Source organism: Monodon monoceros, unplaced genomic scaffold (genome assembly GCF_005190385.1).
Source record: "Monodon monoceros isolate NGI ecotype Baffin Bay Population unplaced genomic scaffold, NGI_Narwhal_1 Super_Scaffold_6, whole genome shotgun sequence".
NCBI classification, from domain to species: Eukaryota; Metazoa; Chordata; class Mammalia; order Artiodactyla; family Monodontidae; genus Monodon; species Monodon monoceros.
Window position 1 is genome coordinate 58,242,409 of NW_021703783.1, and position 23,357 is coordinate 58,265,765.

Sequence of the window (23,357 nt, forward strand, 5' to 3'; positions counted from 1 at the left end):
AACCCACACACCTATGGTCACCTAATCTATGACAAAGGAGGCCAGAATATATGATAGAGCAAAGACAGCCTCTTCAATAAGTGGTGCTGGGAAAACTGGACAGCTACATGTAAAAGAATGAAATTAGAACATTCCCTAAAACCATACACAAAAATAAACTCAAAAGGATTAAAAACCTAAATGTAAGGCCAGACACTATAAAACCCTTAGAGGAAAACTTAGGCAGAACACTGTTTGACATAAATAGCAGCAAGATCTTTTTTGACCCACCTCCTAGAGTAATGAGAATAAAAATGAAAATAAACAAATGAGACCTAATTAAACTTAAAAGCTATTGCACAGTAAAGGAAACCATAAACAAGATGAAAAGACAGCCCTCAGAATGGGAGAAAATATTTGCAAATGATTAATGAAGTTTAATAGTCCTGCTTGGGGTGGAGTAAAAGGACTAGAATGAATTTGAGAAGTTTGAGGCCAATTTGTTCATTCTTACACTGGTAAGATTCTTATTATTATTATTATAGTAATCTAGTACATTTTCTCATCTTTCTCAGAGGAATCTCTCCTTATCCTTTCCTTTTTCAAAATTTTTTTGCTATTCCCAATCTTCTGAATTGGGATTATTTTGTCAAATCATTAGTATCTTTCATTGGGATTATTATAATTGTGATTGTATTCAATTTATATTATACATTAGTGAAACTGACACTTCTCAATGTAGTTTTCCAATTCAAGATATTAGTTCCATATTTATTTAATGTATTTCTGTACTGTCACTCATTTCTTAGTTACTTTCCTCTAAGGGACACTATTTTTGTTCTGTCTCTTGGCTCCTCTTCTTCCACTCTTTTTTCTATTTCTTCCCTGAGGCCTTCTTTCCCTCATTCCTTGCTTTTTCCTCAACTCCTGCTGTCATGATACATTACTGTATTATAACCAGGTAATATGTGTATGTATATATTTGAGTCCAGCTTAATAGTTTTATAATTTATGCATAATTATTAGGACTTAAATAAAGGTTAATGGTCTCATTTAATAGTTCATTTAATGTCAAAGGGACTTTTGCATAAACATTCTGTACCTATTTTAATGCTAAATTTATTATTTATATTCTAATAAAAATTATGAACATTAATTTTATTAAACATGTATTAAATATTTACCTCTCCTTAAAAAATAGATTATAATTGCAGCTTTAGAATGAGGTGTTCTATTGAACTATTTATATAACTTAAAAGCAAGGCAAAAATAGTATTTTTATAAATATAATAACTTAAAAACTTTGTCCTATTCTAAAATCTCAGTACTCTGTGTTTATTTATTTCTTTACTATTTCTACTTCTGATTCCCTTAGAGGGGTATAATCATGTTTATGTTGCTACCCTCCCAGGATGACACCCAAGAAAACTTTCATCTAAGCAGGTTCTATCTTATTATTGTCCTCTCAAGTTCTGGAACTCAAGAATTAACATCCGGTCTTCCCTGGTGGCGCAGTGGTTAAGAATCTGCCTGCCAATGCAGGGGACACAGGTTTGAGCCCTGGTCCGGGAAGATCCCACATGCCACGGAGCAACTAAGCCCGTGCACCACAACTACTGAGCCTGCACTCTAGAGCCTGTGAGCCACAACTACTGAGCCTGTGTGCCACAACTACTGAAGCCCACGTGCCTAGAGCCCATGCTCCACAACAAGAGAAGCCACCGCAATGAGAAGCCCACGCACCACAAAGAAGAGTAACCCCTGCTCACCGCAACTAGAGAAAAGCCTGAGCGCGGCGACGAAGACCCAATGCAGCCAAAAATAAAGAAATAAATTTTTTAAAAAATAAAAAAGAATTAACATCCCTCAAATCTGGGTTGAATGCTATGTTAGTTTCCTAGGGCTAGGGTAACAACCTACCACAAATTGGGTGGCTTAAAACAAGAGAAATTTATTCTCTCACATTTTTGGAGGTCAGAAGTTCAAAATTAAAGTGTAGGTTGGGCTGTCCTCCCATTGAAGCCTCAAAGAGATTAAGCTTCATTCCCTCTCCCAGCTGCTAGTAGCCCAAGGCATTCCTTACCTTGTGACAGCATGATTCCAGTCTCTGCCTCCGTCTTCACGTGGTCTTCTCTCTCTTTGCCTCTGTGTCTTCACATGGAATTCTCTTCTCTGTATCTCTTCTCCACTTCTTATAAGGACATTAGTCGTATTGGATTACAGTCCATCCTAACAACCTCATCTTAACTTGATTACATCTGTAAGGACCCCATTTCTAAATGTCATTCTGAGGTTCAGGGTTTCCACATATCTTCTGAAGGGGCTCAATGCAATCCATAATGGCTGCCTTGACTGGGGATGCTGATATCTCTCTGAATAACTTCTGTTAAAGTAGTTTTATCTTTCAGCCTCCTACACAAAGCAGAAACTAGCTATCTCCATCGTATCCCCAGTCTGATATAGGCACCATCCCTTCCTTTCTTTTTCTTCTTCATACTTAGAATGTGGATGTGAAGCTGTAGATGGAGCACCTGTCTTGTGACCATGAGATAAGAAGCATGAGTGGAAAAGCCACATGCTAAAGATGATTAAGCAGAAAAATAGGAAGAGATAGAAACATTGACATCATGTTGCCACTGCACCAGCCCTGGACTCCCCACCTTTGGACTTAACTATTATTTTAGAAAAAGTATAGCCCATTGTAGTTAAGCCACGGTAGATGAGTTTTTGTGCAACCCTCCCCCACTTCAAAAACAACCTCAAAACAAAACCGCTGTGTTAATGGCCTGCTTCCCCTGGCCTAATTGCTCATGCAAGCTTAATGAAGTCAATCATGTTTATCAGTGATTTAGTACTGGCACATCTTAGCAGCTCAACACAAGCAGCTGGCATCTTACTTTAAATAACAAATAGTATATGTTTTAGTTCTGGTTTTTGTTTTCTTTCTGTTTTAAATCAAAGTGTGACCTTCTCCATTTCCACACCTATTTGCAAAGTTGTCAGTTACAGTCTCATCGGTGACAGGTGTGTGCCTCACAAAAGGACTATCATCAAATGACCTCAGACCCTGCACACTGACAAATTTCCTGTCTTGGTTTCTGATTTGACCGGCTAAATTTCGCAATCCTTTCTTTCGGCCTGGTTCAGCTTTCCTAGCACTGACATTGGCAGAAGCTTTTAACTCTCCTTACAACTGTCAGCCTCATGGCATCCTGGCTGAGCCTACCTACAATGAGAAAGGCTGACTGAGGAAAAAAAAAGAGACAGAAAACAAAAATCACCAGTATCAGGAATAAACAAGGGACACTACTAGAGGTCTAGAGAAATTAAAAGAATGATAAGTGAACATAATGAATAACTTTTTGTCAATAGATTCAACAATTTAGATGGAATGAGCAAATTCTTGAATGAGTCCACTTCCAAAACCAACATAAGAATAAAGAAAAATATTTGAAATGGCTTCCTGTCAAAAACTGTGAAAGGTCTGAGACTGTATCCTGCCAGCAAGTTAACAAGTTAGTCAAGGATACTTAGAGAAAATGCAAGACTTCTGGGTCAGAGACAAAGGACAGTATTTTACTCACAACAATGATAATAAGCTTTTAAAAACATTTTTGTTTCTTAAATTTTATTTATATTAAAGATATACATATGCATACTTTAAGAAATCAAATAATCCTATAAGGCTTGTAATAAAAACAGAGTGTAGTCGCCCAGAACCACACCTGACAAAACATGCTTTAGAAGATTTTAGTAACGAAACTGAAAAAAATAAAAGTTCAAAGGAAACAGCTAAATTGCTGTTGAAACCACCATTTCCTTAGGGTAGAGCAAGTTCAAAATAATTTCCTTCTCAGAAGTGAGAAGTTAACTAGACTAAAATGTGTAGCTAGTTGAATAGTGTTAACATTGGATAAGTCTCAATGCTACAAGATTGTATTGGCTACATTATCTCTTTGACCATTTATATCTTGTATTCCTACCTGTAAACCCTCAGTTTATATTTAGAATGCCTAACAAGTTTAATTCAGGAATGACTAAATCTAGCAGTGTTATTCAGTATAATGTAAGCACTTCATAAACACAAGCATTGATCTATTAATATTTATTCATTTCTGGATATTTATTGATTTGGAAAGTACATTTATATCGTGTTTGAATTTATAATGATTTTGAAAACGTGGCCATCATAATTATCTTATGATAACTGGTACTGTATCAGAAAAAGACTGTTTAAAGAAAACATACATTAAATGAGGATCAAAAATTCAAAATAAAATTATTTAAATGGGGTTTTCTTTTAAAAAATGAAAGTGCAAAGATTAGGTGTTAGTGATAAGGGAATAGGAATGTTTGAATTGGAAGTAATTGTATATAAGTTTATTAACAAATTTGTGTGTGTCTTTTTTTTTTAACATCTTTATTGGAGTATAATTGCTTTACAATGGTGTGTTAGTTTCTGCTTTATAACAAAGTGAATCAGTTATACATATACATGTGTTCCCATATCTCTTCCCTCTTGCGTCTCCCTCCCACCCTCCCTACCCCACCCCTCTAGGTGGTCACAAAGCACTGAGCTGATCTCCCTGTGCTATGTGGCTGCTTCCCACTAGCTATCTATTTTACGTTTGGTAGTGTATATATGTCCATGCCACTCTAGACCTGTGCCACCTTGTAACTGTGGTGACTTGAATATGAATACTTGGATAATGACGATGCTATATTTTAATTGTTATGCAAGAATATGTTAGGACAGAATCTATAAAACCTTCTGATAATGAGGTGGACTAGGCTTGTCACTAAGTTCTTTCTAATTTTAATCTCATATTGATAAGAAACTAGAATTTACTATATAGTTTGGAGAATTATAAAAAATGAAATATTCTTATAAGTACAGTTTTATACACAAAGTTCCTAATATTCCTTAACTGTATCAGTCCATACGTTTGTGTTAGTCAGTATATTCATACTGATCGTCATGGGTTATTTACTTAAAACATCACTGTCTAAAGAAATATAATGCAAGCCACACGTGTTATTTTAAATTTTCTTGTAGCTACTTAAAAAAGTAAAAAGAAGCAGGTGAAATTAATTTTAATACTAGATCTTATCTAGTCCAACAAATTCAAAATATTATCATTTCAGCACATAATCAATATTAAAAGTATTAAGGTGATGTTTTATACCCTTTGTTTCATACAAATTCTTTCAAATCCGATGTATATTTTACATTTCAAATACCTCTCAATTTAGACTAGCCACATTTCAAGTGCTCATTAGCCCATGTGGCTAGTGGTTATAACACTAGACAGCACAGATTTAAAGACTGAGCTCTTGAAAGTGCTTTACCTCTAGAGCACATCTTATCCAATATCCAAGTAAGCTTCTGTTTACTTTCTATGATTTGAGGTGGGGATTCCAAATTAGAGGGTGTATTGACTGAATGTTTGTGTCCCCTCCAAATTCATATGTTGAAGCCCTAACCCCCAGTGTGATGGTATTAGGAGGTGGGGCTTTTGGGAAGATGAGGTCATGAAAGTGGAGCGCCCATGATGGGATCAGTGTCTTTTCTCTCTCTCTCCCCCTCTTCCTCTCCCTCTCCCTCTTCACCATGTGAGGACAGAGTGAGAAGGTGACCTTCCGCAAGCCAGGAAGAGGGCCTCACCAAGAGCCGAACCAGCTGGCACACAGATGGTGGGACGTCTCAGTCTCCAGAAATGTGAGAAATAAAATTCTGTTGATTAAAACATTGGGAAGAGCTGATTAAAAGCAGTGATGGGTTGTTACAGTGTGGACATTCTAATGCACACCAAGGTGTGTGAGTCATTGGTGTAAAGAAGAGAGATAACCTTAAGTTTAATTCACTTCTTTCATTTACTAACTGTGTGAACGTGAGCAACTTACTTAATGTTGGCCCCCAGATGTAGCTGTATAATACATACTTTCCAGGACCATAATGAAGTAAACATTAACTGAGAACAGGCTGGGTCATGCTATGCCATGTCATGGATCTCTGTCTTGTGAATGGACCATAGCAAACTGGCAGAAGATACCTGCCTCTTGGAGTAAGTGGAGTAGTCCAGCATGCGATTAGTAGGCTTCCCCAGTCTTGGGCAGGGCAGAAGCTAAAGGCAGAAAGCGAAGGCGCAGTGCTAAGGTAACTGCACACCAGCCCCCTCAGCCTCTCCACGTGGCAGCTGATTTTCTTGCACACAATTTGCAGTTTGTACAGAGATCTTAGCTCAGCTGCTGAGGCCAGTAGTATAAACACTGAAGCATATGAGTCATTCTCTGAGGTCACCCCAGCAGAGAGGCCCCGAAGGAACTTGACGGAGTACACGGCAAAAACTTCTCTCTTGCCTTACGAAATCAGAACAGCGTTACTCCATAGTGAAACGGAAAAGGAAGCACCAGGCAGACTTTTATGCTGAAATTGAGTTAACTCAAATTTGGACTCTTATGAAATTAAGAAATGCAACAAGAGGAGGTGAACCCTCAGTAAATGTTTTCCTCTGAAACATATCTATGCTAAAGAAAGTGTTTAGAAATATTTATAGAAAGACAAGTGCAGCTATGTTTAAGAGTTTAGAAATCTTACGTTACTCAATTCTCATGTTAACATTATCTTTGAATTCATACTTTTAAAAGTGACCACTCTGTTTAAGTATGAGCAGAATTGATCCCAGTGCTTATAACGTTGTTTGGGTGCTGTTTCTTTTGCCATATCGTACAACAGATCAAAGGCAAATTTTAGAAATTCCACTGTGGCCTCCTCATTGGACAAAATATGCCTCAAAGTCAGCTAAAGTTAGGAGATGATAAACTAAAATCCGGCATAGAAAGGGAGAGAAAAGGGGAAGCACTCAAATACGCATATAGATAAGACACTCTCCCTGACCAAACTCTTTAGTCAGACCTCTCTAAGCCCTGTTCCTGACTAGGCTTTGAGTTTGCATTCTTATCCCCATCCTTGCCAAATGTGCATAGCCCAGTTTTAGCAAGAATCCTGCCAAATCAGTTTAGAGAAAATCTCCCCCACTCTTCAGATCTGATCACTCTAAATAGCTCATCAAATATCTCCTCCCCCACCCTTGCCACCTGATTACTCTGGCCTGCTACTAGTAATTTTCCATCCACCAAATCTTTCCTCCCCAACTCTGTTCCTTGGCTATCAATCTTGGCTGCCTTGTATCCTGAATTGAGCTCAGTTCTAAACTGAAGTGTGTTCAGGGAAGCAACCTAAATGTCCATCAACAGATGCACGGATAAAGAAGATGTGGTACGTATATAAAACGGAATATTACTCAGCCATTAAAAAGAATGAAATAATGCCATTTGCAGCAACATGGATGGATCTAGAGATTGTCATACTGAGTGAAATGTCGGTAGAGAAAGACAAATACTGTATGATATCACTTATATGGAGAATCTTAAAATGATGCAAATGAACTTATTTACAAAACAGAAACAGACTCACAGGCTTAGAGAATGAACTTATGGTTACCGGGGGGAAGGGTGGGAGGAAGGGATAGTTAGGGAGTTTGGGATTGACAAGTACACACTGCTATATTTAAAATGGATAACCAACAAGGACCTACAGTATAGCACAGGGAACTCTGCTCAGTGTTATGTAACAACCTAAATGGGAAAAGATTTTGACAAAGAAAAGATACAAGTATATGTTAAAAAAAAAAAATTGTTCCACTTCCAATAATAAAGGGTAAATTAAAACAAAAGGAAAAAAAGAATTTCCCCTATTGCAATAGTTTCTGAATTAAATCTATCTTTACTGCTTTAACTAGTGTCTGGCTCTGGTTCTCTTTGACAATATGCACAAACAGGTACATATATACACATAGTTCTGATGTTAAAGATAATATATGGTCTCAATGTCCATATGATGATGATGGAAGTATAAATTAGTACAAGTTCTGCGAGGGTAATTGGACATTCTGTATCTGAAATCTTTATAACACTCATACCTTGTTACTCAGTAATTCTATTTCTAGGAATCAATCCTACGATATATGCCTTATATATAAAGATATCCACAGCAGCATTATTTATAATAAAGAAAAATTGGAAAGAATCTGAATATCCAACAATAATTTGCTATGTAAGTTATGAGGCACTCATAGCGGTTTGAGGAAACATTGTGCAGCCCTCAAAATGTTTGTGAAAAGTCATAATAACAAAAAACATACTTATGAAATGGTGGTAAGTAGAGAAAAAAGCAAGATACTAAATTGCATAAAATTATGCCCTCATTTAACAAATTTCTGCATGTGTATTATATAGATATTGAAAACATACATATGTATGTGAATGTATATATATGAACGTAAAACACTGAAAGAAGTACACCAAAATGTTAAAAGGTGGGGAGGGTCTCCTGAGGTGGGCTGATAGATTTGTTTTTTCCTCCTCAAAAAGTCAGGATTCTTGGGACTTCCCTGGTGGTCCAGTGGTTAGGACTGCACTTTCACTGCCAAGGGCCCAGGTTCAATCCCTGGTTGGGGAACTAAGATCCCGCAAGCCACTGGGTGTGACAAAAAAAAAAAAAAAAGAAGTTAGGATTCTTAGCTGCAAACAAAAGAAGCCACTCTGGCAAAATTAAGCAGAAAAATCATTTATTAAAACAAATAAGGTAGCTGACAGAATGATTGAGGGGGCTGGAGAAACAATCCCCAGACTCAGCTTCCTAAAGCAATGCCCAGGTCTGGTTGATAAGAAAACCATCATCACCGCTGATGCTATGTAAGAAATGCCAGCAACAGGACGTTTCTACAACTGCTGGCTGTCAGCAATTCTAGAAAGCTACTCTTAAACTGCAAACCCCAGAAGCTGTACGTGTCTGATGCCACCCATCCAGCAAAAATGGAAAAAACGCTGAGGCTATTTCCTCATGTTGCTCATCTCCAAGTGATCGGAGGATTGACATAACTGACATACTGTAAAAGGATAATTCTGAATGCTGGGAGGAGAATATAATGTAGGGGACAGGGGAGGAAGCGAGAAGACTGCTTAGGAGGTCATTGTGATAATCCAGGTGAGAGGTGAAGATAGATTGGTAAAAGGGGAATGGTGAGGAGTGGTTGAATTCTGGACATATTTCAAGGGTGACTCCTAGATGTTGGCCTGAGAATTTGGAAGACTGGGCTGTAATGTACTGAGATGGGAAAGATCATAGGTGGAGATTGTAACCAAGCAATGGGCTGGTGTGCCTGCAGCGCAGATAAGCCAAACTCTGACAGCAGGTGTTTGGAGCAAAGTAAGGGTTTATTGCAGGGCGATTTTGCAAAGCTTTGTGGTCTTATTTTAGGCAGTTGTGAGCAAGAGACAGTGAGGTGTGTGTTACTAATCTAACTTGATATGGTTGGCTCTGCTTGAGAAGAAAACTCCGTTGTCTCAAGAGGAAGCAGTCTACACTGATATCAGCTACTTCTCCTCCTAATCAATGTGATCTGAAGGTCTCCAGCATTTGTACCAGAGCAGATGTCAGGTGTAGACTTCTTTAGCTGTGACATGTGTACCCAAGGCTCAAGCCACCAGGCAAGCCCTCCTCTTAATCATAGATCCTAATCAGTATATGCCTAGATACTTGTCCCAGACCCCAGCTACTGATTGTTCTAAAGATTAGGGATAGCTTATCAAAGGGACAGACAGGGCTTCCCTGGTGGCGCAGTGGTTGAGAGTCCACCTGCCGAGGCAGGGGACACGGGTTCGTTCCCCGGTCCGGGAAAATCCCACATGCTGCGGAGCGGCTGGGCCCGTGAGCCATGGCCGCTGAGCCTGCGCGTCCAGAGCCTGTGCTCCGCAACGGGAGAGGCCACAACAGTGAGAGGCCCGCGTACCGCAAAAAAAAACAAAACAACACAAAGGGAAAGACAGTTAAGGGCACGCTCCTCTGCTGTTTTCCCTGGTAACCAAAGAGCTAACCTGAGGTCAATTCCCTCTATAACTGGTTAACTTCTCCCCTTTGCCCCAGTGCCCCCGCCCCTTATCCACCGCCCCGTAGCAAGGACTACTGCCATGTCCTGCCTGCTGTCTGCCACACACAGTGGGGTGTTGCTCCAGGACCTTGCTTCAGACACGGAAGAATCCCCCCCTACCCACTAAACCATTGACGTCTCTGTCGCTGACTCTGTAAGAGGGAAAAAACTTTGTATTCTATTTCAAGTTAATCACTAAAAGGATGTTGCCTGTAAGCTTAAATTATACATAAGGGTCCATCTCCCGGGGAACTCTGCCTCCCAGGTAATGAGCATTAAGCTAAAATACCTTTGTTTAGCTCACAGAAAACATCCTGACCAGGCCCACCTGTGAATGACAGCCGGAGGGAAGAAATTAACACAACCCCCCCCCCCCCAGAGGCTGATGGGAACCAGGAAATACGGGACTTACTTCCTCCCCTTTTAGTATAAAAGAAGCTTGAATTCTAACTCAGGCAAGATGGTTGTTTGAGGTAGGAGATCGTCATCTGCTTGGTCAGCCAACTTCCCAGATAAAGTCGGCATTCCTTGCCCTAACAATTCCTCTCTTGATTTATTGGCCTGTCACGTGGCGAGCAGTACAAGTTTGGACTACGAAACAAGTTGTGGCACAGCCAGCCAGGATCCTTGCTACTCTTGGCTAGCCGGCCTGATTGGGGAATTTTCGGGTAAGGCCCTAGCAGCTGCGGGATCACTTGTCCTGAGGATCTTTCCTTCAAAATTCCTCAAAGCCAGAAACTAACACAACATTGTAAAGCAATTATACTCCAATAAAGATATTAAAAAAAAAAATTCCCCAAAGCAGCATCGGCTGCCCCAGTGCTTGGCATTTGGAACAAGGAATCAACACTTGGAGGCAGCTGACAGGCTCCATGCAGCAGGGTAAGTCCGTCCAGTGTGTACAGCTGGAAACTTTATTTCCTCTCTATCTGGGGCTTTTTCTCCGGAATAAGCGAATCTGTTTTGTATTTGAGTAGGGTACCTGTTGGCGGGCGAGAGAAAGAGTTTTTGGACTTTTACCGGATTTGTGAACTGGTTCATTTATTTGGATACTAGCATTTGTGTGTGCAGTTTGTGTTTTGTTTGTCTTGAATTTCTGTTTTTAAAAATGGGGAATGGGGCTTCCCTGGTGGCGCAGTGGTTGAGAGTCCGCCTGCCGATGCAGGGTACACGCGTTCGTGCTCCGGTCCGGGAAGATCCCACATGCCGCAGAGCGGCTGGGCCCGTGAGCCATGGCAGCTGAGCCTGCGCGTCCGGAGCCTGTGCTCCGCAACGGGAGAGGCCACAACAGTGAGAGGCCCGCGCACCGCAAAAAAAAAAAAGGGGGAATGTTTCAACTATCCCTAAACAAAGTCCTCTGTGGCGCATTTTGGATAAGTGATCTGATTATAGCTGTGAACTCACGGGTGAGAGGAAGATGCTATTTTATTGTAACAGTGTGTGACCACAGTACCTGTTAGGATCTCCACAAAGGGGTGTAGGCAGGGTTATCTTGGGACCCTGTGCACCATGTACTGCTAATGTTGCTGTGTTAATTATGTTGTTTATGGTCTCCTGTGTCATTGGTATGTTTAAAACCCCACGACTAAACTTGAGGGTTTATTTAGGATTTTCTGTTTGCCCTTTGGGTTTTTCATTTTGTTTAGTACTGTTTCTCCATTTACACCTGATCTTGGGTGGCCTCGGCCTGCAGCGGCTTGAAGCAGGGTTTCGGTTCCCGGCCAGTGATTGAGGTTGGGACACAGCAATGAGAGTACCAAATCCTAGCCACTAGACCAGGGGTCAGTGACAAAGCCCTGGCCCTATCGCTTTAAAGAAAAAGAATTCCCACAAAGACGGAAAGTAGTGAAACAAATAAAGTATTTATTAGGAGAAAAAAGAAGTACAGTACATGTGGATAGACACACGGGCGGGCTCAGAATCGCACCCTCCCTCATGGCAATTTGAATCACTTTTATGGGGCATTTCTTCCAGGTTTCCTTTGGCCAGTCATTTTGATTTGCCTGGTTCAAAGTCTGTATTTGGTATAGCTCAGGATTTTCCCATGTGTGCACGCGCAGCTCTTAGCCAAGATGGATTCTACCGAAGAGGCCTAAGGGTAGGTTTGGCAACTTGGCATCACTCCCCTTTTGACCACCAGGGAGCCTTTCTGCACATGTGTAGTCGGGGAGGTTTCCTGACTTTGAAAATGAAGAATATGTGGTGTCTTATCTTCTATCTGGGCAGGGCCCAGCTTCTGCTCTCAATTGTCCTGTTATTCTAGTCTGGGAGTATCGAAATCTATTTGCCCTGAGGGCCCATCTGTCTCCTGTCTCACACCCAAATCAGCTTTGTGATATTTAAAACTTTTACTGATGTCAAATGGAGGAAAAGAACAGGAAAAAAAAAAAACCACCTTTCCTTGTTGAAGAGTGGGACATTTCCAGGAAGAAAAAGTTTCCACTTGGTTCCTAAAATCAGCAAAAGCTACAAATAGAAATAGACTTGTCTTTTTCATAAATATTAGTAAAAAGGGCTGAGCCATCTAAACAGGTGAGCTTGATTTCTCATCTGCCAGAAACCCAATTTGAATCCAATCTATTTTGTAACTGAGTTTTACGTTGTTGTATCTGATTCATGGCTGAAATTTTGGAATGGGAGCTATGAGGTCTGTGTTTGTAGGTGTGTTATAGATGTGTGGCATTACCGATATTAATTTGTAAAAGAGCTCTGCTTGATTGACTTAAAGGAAATTAAGTGCTTATATAAATGCTCAAAATATAAAACTGGCCAGAATAAATTTTGGGTTCATGTGATCTAGGAAATATTCGGTATTGAATTAATAATCTAGTATTAAAGTTAGCTTGAGCTTGTTGGTTTGATTAATACAGACTTATCTTTAGGGTTATCAACATTAAGTATAATACTTTTATTGTACCCAGGTTTACTAGAAATCAAATAAGACCTTATTATTTCTGTTACAAAGTTTGTCAGCAAGAAAAATAACAATACGACAAAGCTTTTAAGTAAATAGAGGTAAATGAGATAAAAGTTTTAGGTGAACTCTAGGAATAATTATGTTTTGGGAATGTCTATGTATAATAGTCTCTCCAGATTTTTGTAACTTTAAGTTAAAAGAGAATTCATTGACTATCTGGGTCATTTCAAATAGGACAAAATATTAGAACATAAGTTTATCAATCAGGAAATGCTGGTATGACAGTTTACAATTACTTGCATCTTGGTTTTCACTAGAGATTAAGGTTTTAAGGTTAAGAATTATAAGGGAAACATTTCAGTATGAAAAAATGTAGGATGTTTGTCTTCAGCAAAGAAGGAATGAGGAATTGAAGCAGGAGGGAAGAGGACAGAGCACAACCTTTGGAAGAATGACATAGCCCGAGAACATGACATAAACTGATTAGAAACAAATGGGTCCAGGATGGCAGACAAGTTGACTTCCACGAGACCTTGAGCCTCAGTTTGGCTCATTGTAACACATCAGCGAGCTAAATGATACACCCACAGGCACCATGACAGTTCTAAGCCTGACCCTAAAGGTCAAAAAGTGAGCGGTGGCCCAATTTCTGGAAATCCCCACCCCTTCCCCAAAATAGCTGGAATATTCCTCCCGCACATTAGCCTATGAAATTACCCACCCTTATAAAAACTGACAACTCCATACCCTGGTGCCTTTCTCCCCTTCTGTGGTGGCCCACACTCTGTGGAGTGTGTTTCTCTCTAAATAAATCCACTTCTTACCTATCACTTTGTTTCTCACTGAATTCTTTTTGCGATGAGACATCAAGAACCTGATGTTTCATTAAGTCCTGAAACCAGGTGTGTGATCTCAGTTGGAAGACTGGGTTTTGGCTGGATTCGAGTCCTGGCCGCTTGGGTTCAAGTTCCAGTCTGGGTTCAAGTTCCAGTCTGACGTGCATGGTTTCAGCATGACAATACATTTTGTTAAAGGGAAAAAGGCGGTTCTGTCCTAGAGCTGGTTGTTTCTAAATGGAAAAGAAAGGAACAGATGAATAAGGATACAGAAAGTTGTGGAACGCTTGTGGAGGAGGAATGCTGAAAGAGTTTTGTGCATTGTCAGGATTGGCTAAGGTAATACTGAACTTAAGAAATAGAATTTTAGAGGTAAAGTGGTACAAAACCTGAATTTGGTTCTCTAAGAGGACAAAGGTTTCTTGAAATATTGAACTTATGGTAACTGAGTTTCTTTAAGTGATCTGTATTTGCCATTGAGATCTTTTATTATCACTGGTTAAAATTTTTGATATTTTTGACAAGCTTCCCAAAGATCAAATTCTAAATGAAGCTCACTTGACCTCTAGTTAACTTTTGAGATTTTCCAAAGGGTCCCTGGAACACCTCAAATTATTTGGATTCTTTCAATCTCAGAGAGAGGAATATTAAACTAACTAGGCTTACTTGGTATGTTAAATTACGTGGGAAGCACTGTCAAATAAATGGTGATAAAACGTCTTAGATTATATCATGGGTAAACACTTAATATACGCATTCTGGAAATTATATGGAACTTCTAAAGTCCTGGAATATCCTGGTAAATGATATCACTAATACTTTTAGTAATTATCTTAAACTGTGTGTCACAGCAGTAACCAATTTTCTTTTCAATTGCATTGTAATCCCAGCTGGTTGATGCCAAAGCAAAAAGGCATCCCTTTAATGGTTAGAGATGATCAACTGCTATTTATGGTTTTACAGTGGCTTTTGAATGACTGTAGCAATTTTGTACAGAAGCGGGGAAGAATGATGAAATCCTTTATGTTCAAGTATTTGTGCTATTACATCAGGGAAAATAAAAGGAAGGGAATGAGAGTGAGAATATGTTGCTTCAAACCTAACTCCACTGACTGAGCTCATGACTTCCCCCCTTCTAAGGATCAATTAGAAAATCCTGTGTTGACATAGAGAACTGACTTGTAGTTGCCAAGGGAGGGGGTGTGGAGGAGGGATAGATTTGGAGTTTGAGATTAGCAGATGCAAACTATCATATATAGAAAGGATAAACAGGGTCCTACTGTACAGCAAAGGGAACAACAGTCAATATCCTGCAATTAACCATAATGGAAAAGAATATGAAAAAAAGTTATACATAACTGAATCACTTAGATGTACGGCAGAAATTAACACAAAATTGTAAATCAACTATACTTCAGTAAACTTAAAAAAAAGAAAAAAATCCCGTGTTTAGTTTCTGGGGCACAGGGACTTGGCCAGGTATCGCCATCTAAGACCCAACAGGGCACCCAGTTTGGGCCAGGAGCCACTCCCAGGGCAAGGCACTTTCCATTCTGTTACCTTACATGAGGGCTAAACGCAAATGACCAGCCAGCTGGGTTTCTCAGACTTGTTTAACTGGAAAGATTGCAACACTCATTTATAGGGAGGGTCCTCTACACCTGAAGGCCAACTGACAGCACCCACAGCTGAGCCAACTTGGAGCCCCAATGAGGGAAGAATGCCCTTATTAGAGCACTACTTATTAGTGCATCTTGGCAGGGCTTTGAAAGAGGGAACCAAAGCAAAAGAGTTTGAACAAAATTCAAGAAACTCAGCAAAAACACAAATGAAGACCTCTGAGTTTTTGGAAAGGATTTATCAGACCTACTGACATCATCTTAATGCAGATTGTGAGGCCCCTGAAAATAAAAGAATGGTAAACTTGCCCCTTTTTGGGGGGCGCGGGGAGGGCAAAGTGCTTCAGATACCAGGAGAAATTGCAAGAATTAGATGGTGCATTTGGAATAAATCCTTCTCAATTGGTGGATGTTGCTTTTAAAGTGTTCAGCAGGGTGAACAGAAAAAAGAAGATGCAAACAAAACGCCACTTTTTTGGCAGCAGTATTGGATTCCCAGAAGGCTAGTTTCTTGAAGAGAGGTAAGCCACTATTGGAGAAGAAACATGTGCTTCCTGTAAGCAGAAAGAACATTGGAAAACAGATTGCCCTAGGCCAAAACATAAGAAAAACAGTAAAAGACTCTCTCAGATAGTAGAAAGAGAGGAACATGAACAAAGAAGTCCAGGGGCTCCCTTGGACTTGAGGCGTCTAATTCCCCACAGGAGCCCCATTTAAAAATTGACAGCGGGGAATGAGCTGATTAACTTTCTGATGGACTTCACCCTGAAGCGTTCCACCAGAACAGCTTGACATCACAGTCTAACAATTATAAAAAGACTGCCCTCAGACCTCCCTAGATGGGGACTCAAAACAGGAACCTGCCACACCGAGGACAGGAAAATAGACTTTACTCAAATACCCTGAACTGCAGGAAATTCCTGATAACCTGCTAGTGTTTATGGATACTTTTTCAGGATGGATGGAAGCATATCCCACCTGGACAGAAGTCTCTGAAGTGGTTAAAGCCCTCCTAAGGGAAATTATCCCCGGATTTGGGTTGAGGCATTAAAACTACTTTCATCCTGCAGACCACAGTCAACAGGAAAAACCAAGAAAGTGAATCATACTTTTAAAAAGGAACATCTCTAAAATATGTCAAGACTAATTTAACCTGGGATAAGGCCTTGCCAGTCGCCCTGATACAGATCGGTGGCACCCGGAAGCAGGTTTAAATTAATCTCCTTTGAAATATTGTATGGTAGGCCATTTCCAGGTGTCTGCCCAGGCGAGAGAATCTATAAATACTCTAAGAGACCCAGCAGTTGCCAATTACATTAAAACTTTGGGCAGTATACTAATCTCTTCATGAGTTTGCCCCCAACAGGTCTGCCTATCCAGCTGAAGTAGATGGTAGTTTCATTGTAGCTGGAGAAGAGTCAACCTACCTACTTATGTCCAAATAAATAGCACGGGAATTTATTATATGTATTGGGAACTGGAACAAAAACTCCAAGTTCAATTACAAATTAGACAACAAAGTGCTAAGGGGTTTCATCAGGTTCAAATAGTTGCAGATGAAGGAGGCCTGACTAGGGCTTCCCTGGTGGCGCAGAGGTTGAGAGTCCACCTGCCGATGCAGGGGACACGGGTTCGTGCCCCGGTCCGGGAGGATCCCACATGCTGCGAAGCGGCTGGGCCCGTGAGCCATGGCCTCTGGGCCTGCGCGACCGGAGCCTGTGCTCCTCAACGGGAGAGGCCCGCGTATTGCAAAAAAAAAAAAAAAAAAGAGGCCTGACTAAAGATTCTAAGGAATATTCATCACCTCCATTCAGCAGAAAGCCAGGGAAGTCTTCATCCCTTTCCCCACAAGATTGTGGAAGGGATATTGACAGTAGGGTACTGTAATAGGGAAGAACCTTTTGTATTTCAAGTTAATCGCTAAAGGGATGTTGTCCGTCAGCTTAAGTTATACATAAGGGTCCATCTCCGGGGGAACTCTGCCTCCCAGGTAATGAGCATTAAGTTAAAATACCTTTGTTTAGCTCACAGAAAACATCCTGACCAGGCCCACCTGTGAATGACAGCCGGAGGGAAGAAATTAACACAACTCCCCCAGAGGCTGATGGGAACCAGGAAATGCTGGTCTTCACTCCCTCCACTTTTAGTATAAAAGAAGCCTGAATTTTAACTCAGGCAAGATGGTTCTTTGGGACACGAGCCCAACATCTTGGTCTGGTGGCTTTCCAAATAAAGCCACTATTGCTTGTCCCAACAACTTGTCTCTCTTTTTTTTTTTTTTTGCAGTACGCGTGCCTCTCACTGTTGTGGCCTCTCCCGCAGCGGAGCACAGGCTCCGGAAGCGCAGGCTCGGCCATGGCTCACGGGCCCAGCCGCTCCGCGGCATCTTCCCAGGCCGGGGCACGAACCCGTGTCCCTTGCATCAGCAGGTGGACTCTCAACCACTGCGCCACCAGTGAAGCCCAACAACTTTTCTTTTTTTTTTTTAAACATCTTTATTGGGGTATAATTGCTTTACAATAGTGTGTTAGTTTCTGCTTTATAACAAAGTGAATCAGTTATACATATACATATGTTCCCATATCTCTTCCCTCTTGCGTCTCCCTCCCTCCCACCCTCCCTATCCCACCCCTCTAGGTGGTCACAAAGCACCGAGCTGATCTCCCTGTGCTATGCGGCTGCTTCCCACTAGCTATCTACCTTACGTTTGGTAGTGTATATATGTCCATGCCTCTCTCTTCGCTTTGTCACAGCTCACCCTCCCCCCTCCCCATATCCTCAAGTCTGTTCTCTAGTAGGTCTGTGTCTTTATTCCTGTCTTACCCCTAGGTTCTTCATGACATTTTCTTTTTCTTAAATTCCATATATATGTGTTAGCATACGGAATTTGTCTTTCTCTTTCTGACTTACTTCACTCTGTATGACAGACTCTTAAGTCTATCCACCTCATTACAAATAGCTCAATTTCGTTTCTTTTTATGGCTGAGTAATATTCCATTGTATATATGTGCCACATCTTCTTTATCCATTCATCCGGTGATGGGCTCTTAGACAACTAGTCTCTTGATTTATTAGCTGGCCAGAGGGTGAGCAGTACAAGCTTGGACTGGGTAACATCTCTGAGCTCTTTCTTTGATCTTGAGGCTGGGCAAGTACAGGACTTGCAGGCCTGAGGGATGCAGCCCAATAGATGATAACTGGCATTAGGACTGATAATATTATATCAGGACATATCAGATTTTCAGGAATTTCACATAATTTCCAAAACACTTATATACCTATATAAACACAATGTAATCCTAGATCACGTTAGCTTAGTTTCTGTTAATTTATATAAGTGCTTTTTAAGCCAATTAGAGCTCGTCTATAAATTAATCTTAGCAATACCATCCAGTGTTAGATATATATCTCACATCTATCTATATAAACACACATGAACATACAGATGCAAAGACCTTATGGACTTGTTCTGAAATTTCAGCCATGAGATAGGTACAATCATGTAAAGCTCATTAGTTATAAAAGTTGAATCTAAGTTTTTCTGGTAGATGGAGTAAGTTAAGTTTACCTGGTTAAAGCCTTTCAATATATATCTGTGGAGAAGCACTTAAAAGATTTTTCTATTTGCCCAAGTTTCAAATTACCTTTTCCCCTTTTGTTTTCCTTCTAACAAGAATTACTTCCATTAAGTTTATAGAATATTTATATCTCAAAGCACAGGGAAGGAATGCAAGTTCCTCCAAGAAGGACTTTGGTTTCCCAAGGCTAATATTTACAGACCTCTGAGGGATGGGGGTGGTTTGGGATTGGTAAAGGAATAAGTGAACTTTGAACTGTCTCCAAAACTGCATTTCTAGTTTTACAAGGAGTTTAGAGATAAGGAATTAAGAGCAACTGTCTTTAAGCAATTGGGTTGTAACTTAAATGACACCAGAGGTTGATCCACCCAAAATCCTTTTATGAGGGTTTTAAATAGTTCTTCTTTCTCTCTGGGGACGTGGTTTCACTTTAGCTTACAGGAGGAGGCTTAAAAAAAATCCCTTTAGGCTCTGAATATCAGTTTCCAATTTGGCCAAATTTCTGATCATAAAGTTATTAAATCCTTTCAGAGAAAAACAAATACCGTATGCTAACACATATATATGGAATCTAAAAAAAAAAAGGTTCTGATGAACTTAGGGGCAGGAGAGGAATAAAGGCAGACCCCTAGAGAATGGACTTGACACGGGGAGGGGGAAGGGTAAGCTGGGACGAAGTGAGAGTAACATTGACATATATACTCTATCAAATGTAAGATAGCCAGTGGGAAGAAACTGCATAGCACAGGGAGATCAGCTCGGTGCTTTTCCACCACCGAGAGGGGTGGGATAAGGAGGGTGGGAGGGAGGCGCAGAGGGAGGGGATATGGGATATACATATGCATACAGCTGATTCACTTTGTTATACAACAGAAACTAACACAACAATGTAAAACAATTATACTCCAATGAAGATGTTAAACAAAAATAAAAATAAAGTTATTAAATGTTTTCAAATATCTTGCCAGGTTTCAGCTGGAACAGACAATAAATATTTCTGGCAGGTATTAAATAACTCCACAGACCCAAAAGGCATCTTAGTGTGCAAGTTACCCCCTTCCCAAGATCTAGAGGCACTCCCATAGATAGCTAGAGAACCCATAGCCTGCTTGTCCCAGGCAGGCGGAACGCCAAGCCAGGCTCTTAGGACACAAAACTAGACAAGTAAGAATGCAATAGTTGTCCCTGGGAGAGGAAGCGTCAATAACCAATAGGTCTGGATTTGGAAAGAAAGGGACAACGTGAAATTTTACTTTTCTCTCTCAGCTGAGCATGACAGAGATTCAGGAGATTGTGGTAAGATTTCTCACCCTTCAACTGGCTTCTGCCAGTTTTTCCAGGAATCCCCTCTGCAGACTGGTTTCTTATTCATTTTAATTTTAACTTCCCTTGGCTATTTAAGAAAATAGCATAGCACTTTCCCAGGGAATCCTTTGGAGTCTTGGAGTCCCATCAGTTCTGGAAGGGGCCTATAAGGGGGCATACCTTTAGGGGTGGATTATGAAGGCATTTGAATTGATGTTGACAAATCATCATAGACCCTTGAAGGGCAACCTCTTTTCTAGTGTCCCAGTTGATTACAACTAAAACAACAGCCCCTAGGCCAGTGTTTTAATGACAGGGCTCCTAGGAATGTGCCCTGTGGGGGGGGGCAGGTATTTTAGGTGCTTGGCCCTGAAGCTGTTGTACCTGTAAAGCTAATGGTTTGGTGAGCTTTTACTTATGATCTCCTGTCTTTGAATCTTCATTTGTCTTCTGCAACAATCTTTTTTTTTTTTCCCCCATGAAGCTATTTTGGAATTTTGAAGCCTTTTGGATTCCTCTGTGTACTAATTAAAATAGGTATCCCATTCTGCTTGCTTAATTTGGGAACCCTTACTTTCAAGTGCACTTTTTAAATGATCTTGTCTAATCTGAATGGTCTGTCGTGGCCGTTGTAACTCCCCAAGAGCTGGCAGCAATTTGGTAGGACCTGGGCTGAAAATGGAGATTAACCCACATCTCTGTCCAGCCGCCAAACTGTTTGACCCCCAACCTCATGGTTACCAAGCCAAATTCTTGGAGCTTCCACGACAAATAGTTCTTACCTATACAATAGGTAGGTGTGCCATAAGGTAGTGCACTTAACTCTTTGGATTTTAAGGAACCCATTTTTGATTTAGTTAGTTAAACTTTTGGGTCTCTCAGCATCAAACTAACATCTAAAAAGTGTGCTGCTGAGTTGGAAATTGTGTGATGTTTCACAGTGTACCTTCTCGCACAGACATTTTTTAGAGGTTGGCGGGTGACCTAGTGTCAATCTAACCCATTCTGTGACCAACTTACCCTAACATGGGAGTTTTCAGGTTAAGTGGTGAGTGCTGTAACAGTTCTTAAATGCTCAATGCATGCCAAGCATTTTTGCAGCTTTTTGTGACTCTCAAGTTTCTCCCATTATCAACTAGACTTTGCTGGACTTAGTCCAGTTCAAGTGCGACCCAGTCCAACCTCAGACTCAGTTTGGTTTTTAAGTTGGACCCAGTCAACTCTGGCCAGTAACCACCATGGAATCTGGGGATTGGGAGACAAAACCAAGGTCAGAGTTTCCAACCAAATAGGGAATTGCAGAAAGCCAGTTAGATGGGGAGCTCCATACAAAGGGAGTGGAGCTTTAAAACCAAAAGGAACTTAACCAGTGGCCCTCGAAAATAACAGGAAAGACAGTGAACTCAAAGGTTGTATGGGGTACCACACCTGTGTTTCTCTTTGTCCCTAAATGCCATCAGAAGATAACTTTGGATCCCACTGTCACTGCCACCAAATCTGTTAAGTAACAAAAATTCAACTGAGTAAATGTGAAGGTCTAACTGGATTAATCCAAGAATTCATGAATTGGGCAGCAACCCATCTAACAAGCTCAGAGGAGCTGTATAAAATGGAAAGCTCATCTTCTTTTGGCTGATGGAAAAGGGGCTATGTGGCAGATGACCTCATTGGCACTGACCAGAAAATTCCAGACTGAGCAATTAAGAGTACATTTCTGGGGGAGGTTCTAACTGCAATTAGGTTAGGTATTAAGTCTTCGTGAGCTCAACATAAGTGACTCCATTTTGGGCCTGTGGTTTCTTTTTTTAACAATTACACAGATCCCATGGTTCTCTGAAATAAAATTTTCAGCTTATTTTCTAATTATAAAAGATAGTATATGCTTATTGTAAAAAAACAAAAAATGTAAACAACACAGAAAGGAATAAAAAAGTGCCACTATTCAGAGATAAACCCTGAAAACAAATCTTTCTTAATACACACATACTTTTCAAGGAGATCATGGTGAAGACCCAAAATAAGAAAAGGAAAGACTTGGCAAAGTTGTGAGCCTGTTGAAACAGCAAAAGTTCCTGTTGTTCTGAGCAAATGACTTCTTTGGGCTTTTGTTGTGGGAATGTAGTATGAATTAAGAAGTTTGAGGGTTGTACCTTTGAGGAGCTAAATTGCTCTGCATAATCATGTAAAAAATGGTCTCAGTAATAGCAGACTCCATTTTGCTTATTTTTGGAAATTAGAGAAAAGTAATTAGTTTATTTCATCACCAAGATAATATTGCTCATTCTTGGGAGTTGTACATGTACAATGTGCTTTGCTCAAGCAACCACAAAACATCACTGAATTTCCTTGCTTGCAAGTTCTCACCTCTCTTGTTCTTGTGTTCAAAACCCAGGCAATCTAGTTCAGAGACCCAGAACAAGATGGAAAGCAGGCTTCAGGCCTGGTTACCAACTCAAGCTGGAGGAAGGTCTAACTGTTGATTGTCACTCCCTTGATCAAAAGGTTGCCTCTGAACCCCACACAAGGAGATGCTTACCCTAGGTCAATATAATGGAAAGGAATGCTTATATAAATTAGGCAGCCTGGACATATTGAAATTATAATATATGAGTACCTTGTGAGGTGATTTTTTGTGCATGTGTGTGGCAACAATAATTCCACCTTAGGTTTCTGTAATGTTTCTTTATTTTTTAAGAGTTGCCATTAGATATTAATACCTCCCCCACCCCATTCCATTCTCCATATCTCTTGATTTTCTAAAACACTGGTGTTTTCTAAAACCAGATTACACTCCACCTATAGCCCTATAGCTAAAAATCTCTCCTGTAACTTCCCAGCAGCTTTGTGATAAAATCCAAATCACTGGCAGAATCTGAGTCTTACAGCTCTTCCTGATTGGCATAAAAGCAGCATTTGGATTCTAAATTCCATGAGGCCAGGTACCATGTTTCCTACCAGACATAAGCAATACTTGAAGTCATCTTTATAGAGAGAGTGTGAACTGGCTCTTCTCTATTCTTGCCATGACATCATGTTTCCAACTTCACAACTAGAAATCCAGTTCCTATCCCCCCAATTTCCTTCATCTCTCCATCCCTTTTTCATTTGATCAACACCAACCCAGCTCAGTG

At 40.4% G+C, this 23,357-nt stretch overlaps 1 protein-coding gene across 2 annotated transcripts in view; it reads left to right on the forward strand.

Moving 5' to 3' along the window:
* The first annotated feature begins 10,753 nt into the window (after positions 1 to 10,753).
* GLIPR1 (GLI pathogenesis related 1) overlaps positions 10,754 to 23,357 on the forward strand; it is a 37,564-nt gene continuing 24,960 nt past the window's right edge. Inside the window, exon 1 of one of the 2 annotated variants that reach the window (XM_029205272.1) lies at positions 10,754 to 10,853. The gene's annotated coding sequence lies outside the window, so the exon portion shown is untranslated. Of the gene's footprint in view, positions 10,854 to 13,977; positions 14,064 to 23,357 lie in introns of those variants that run through there. The other variant, XM_029205273.1, reaches the window with a different exon arrangement.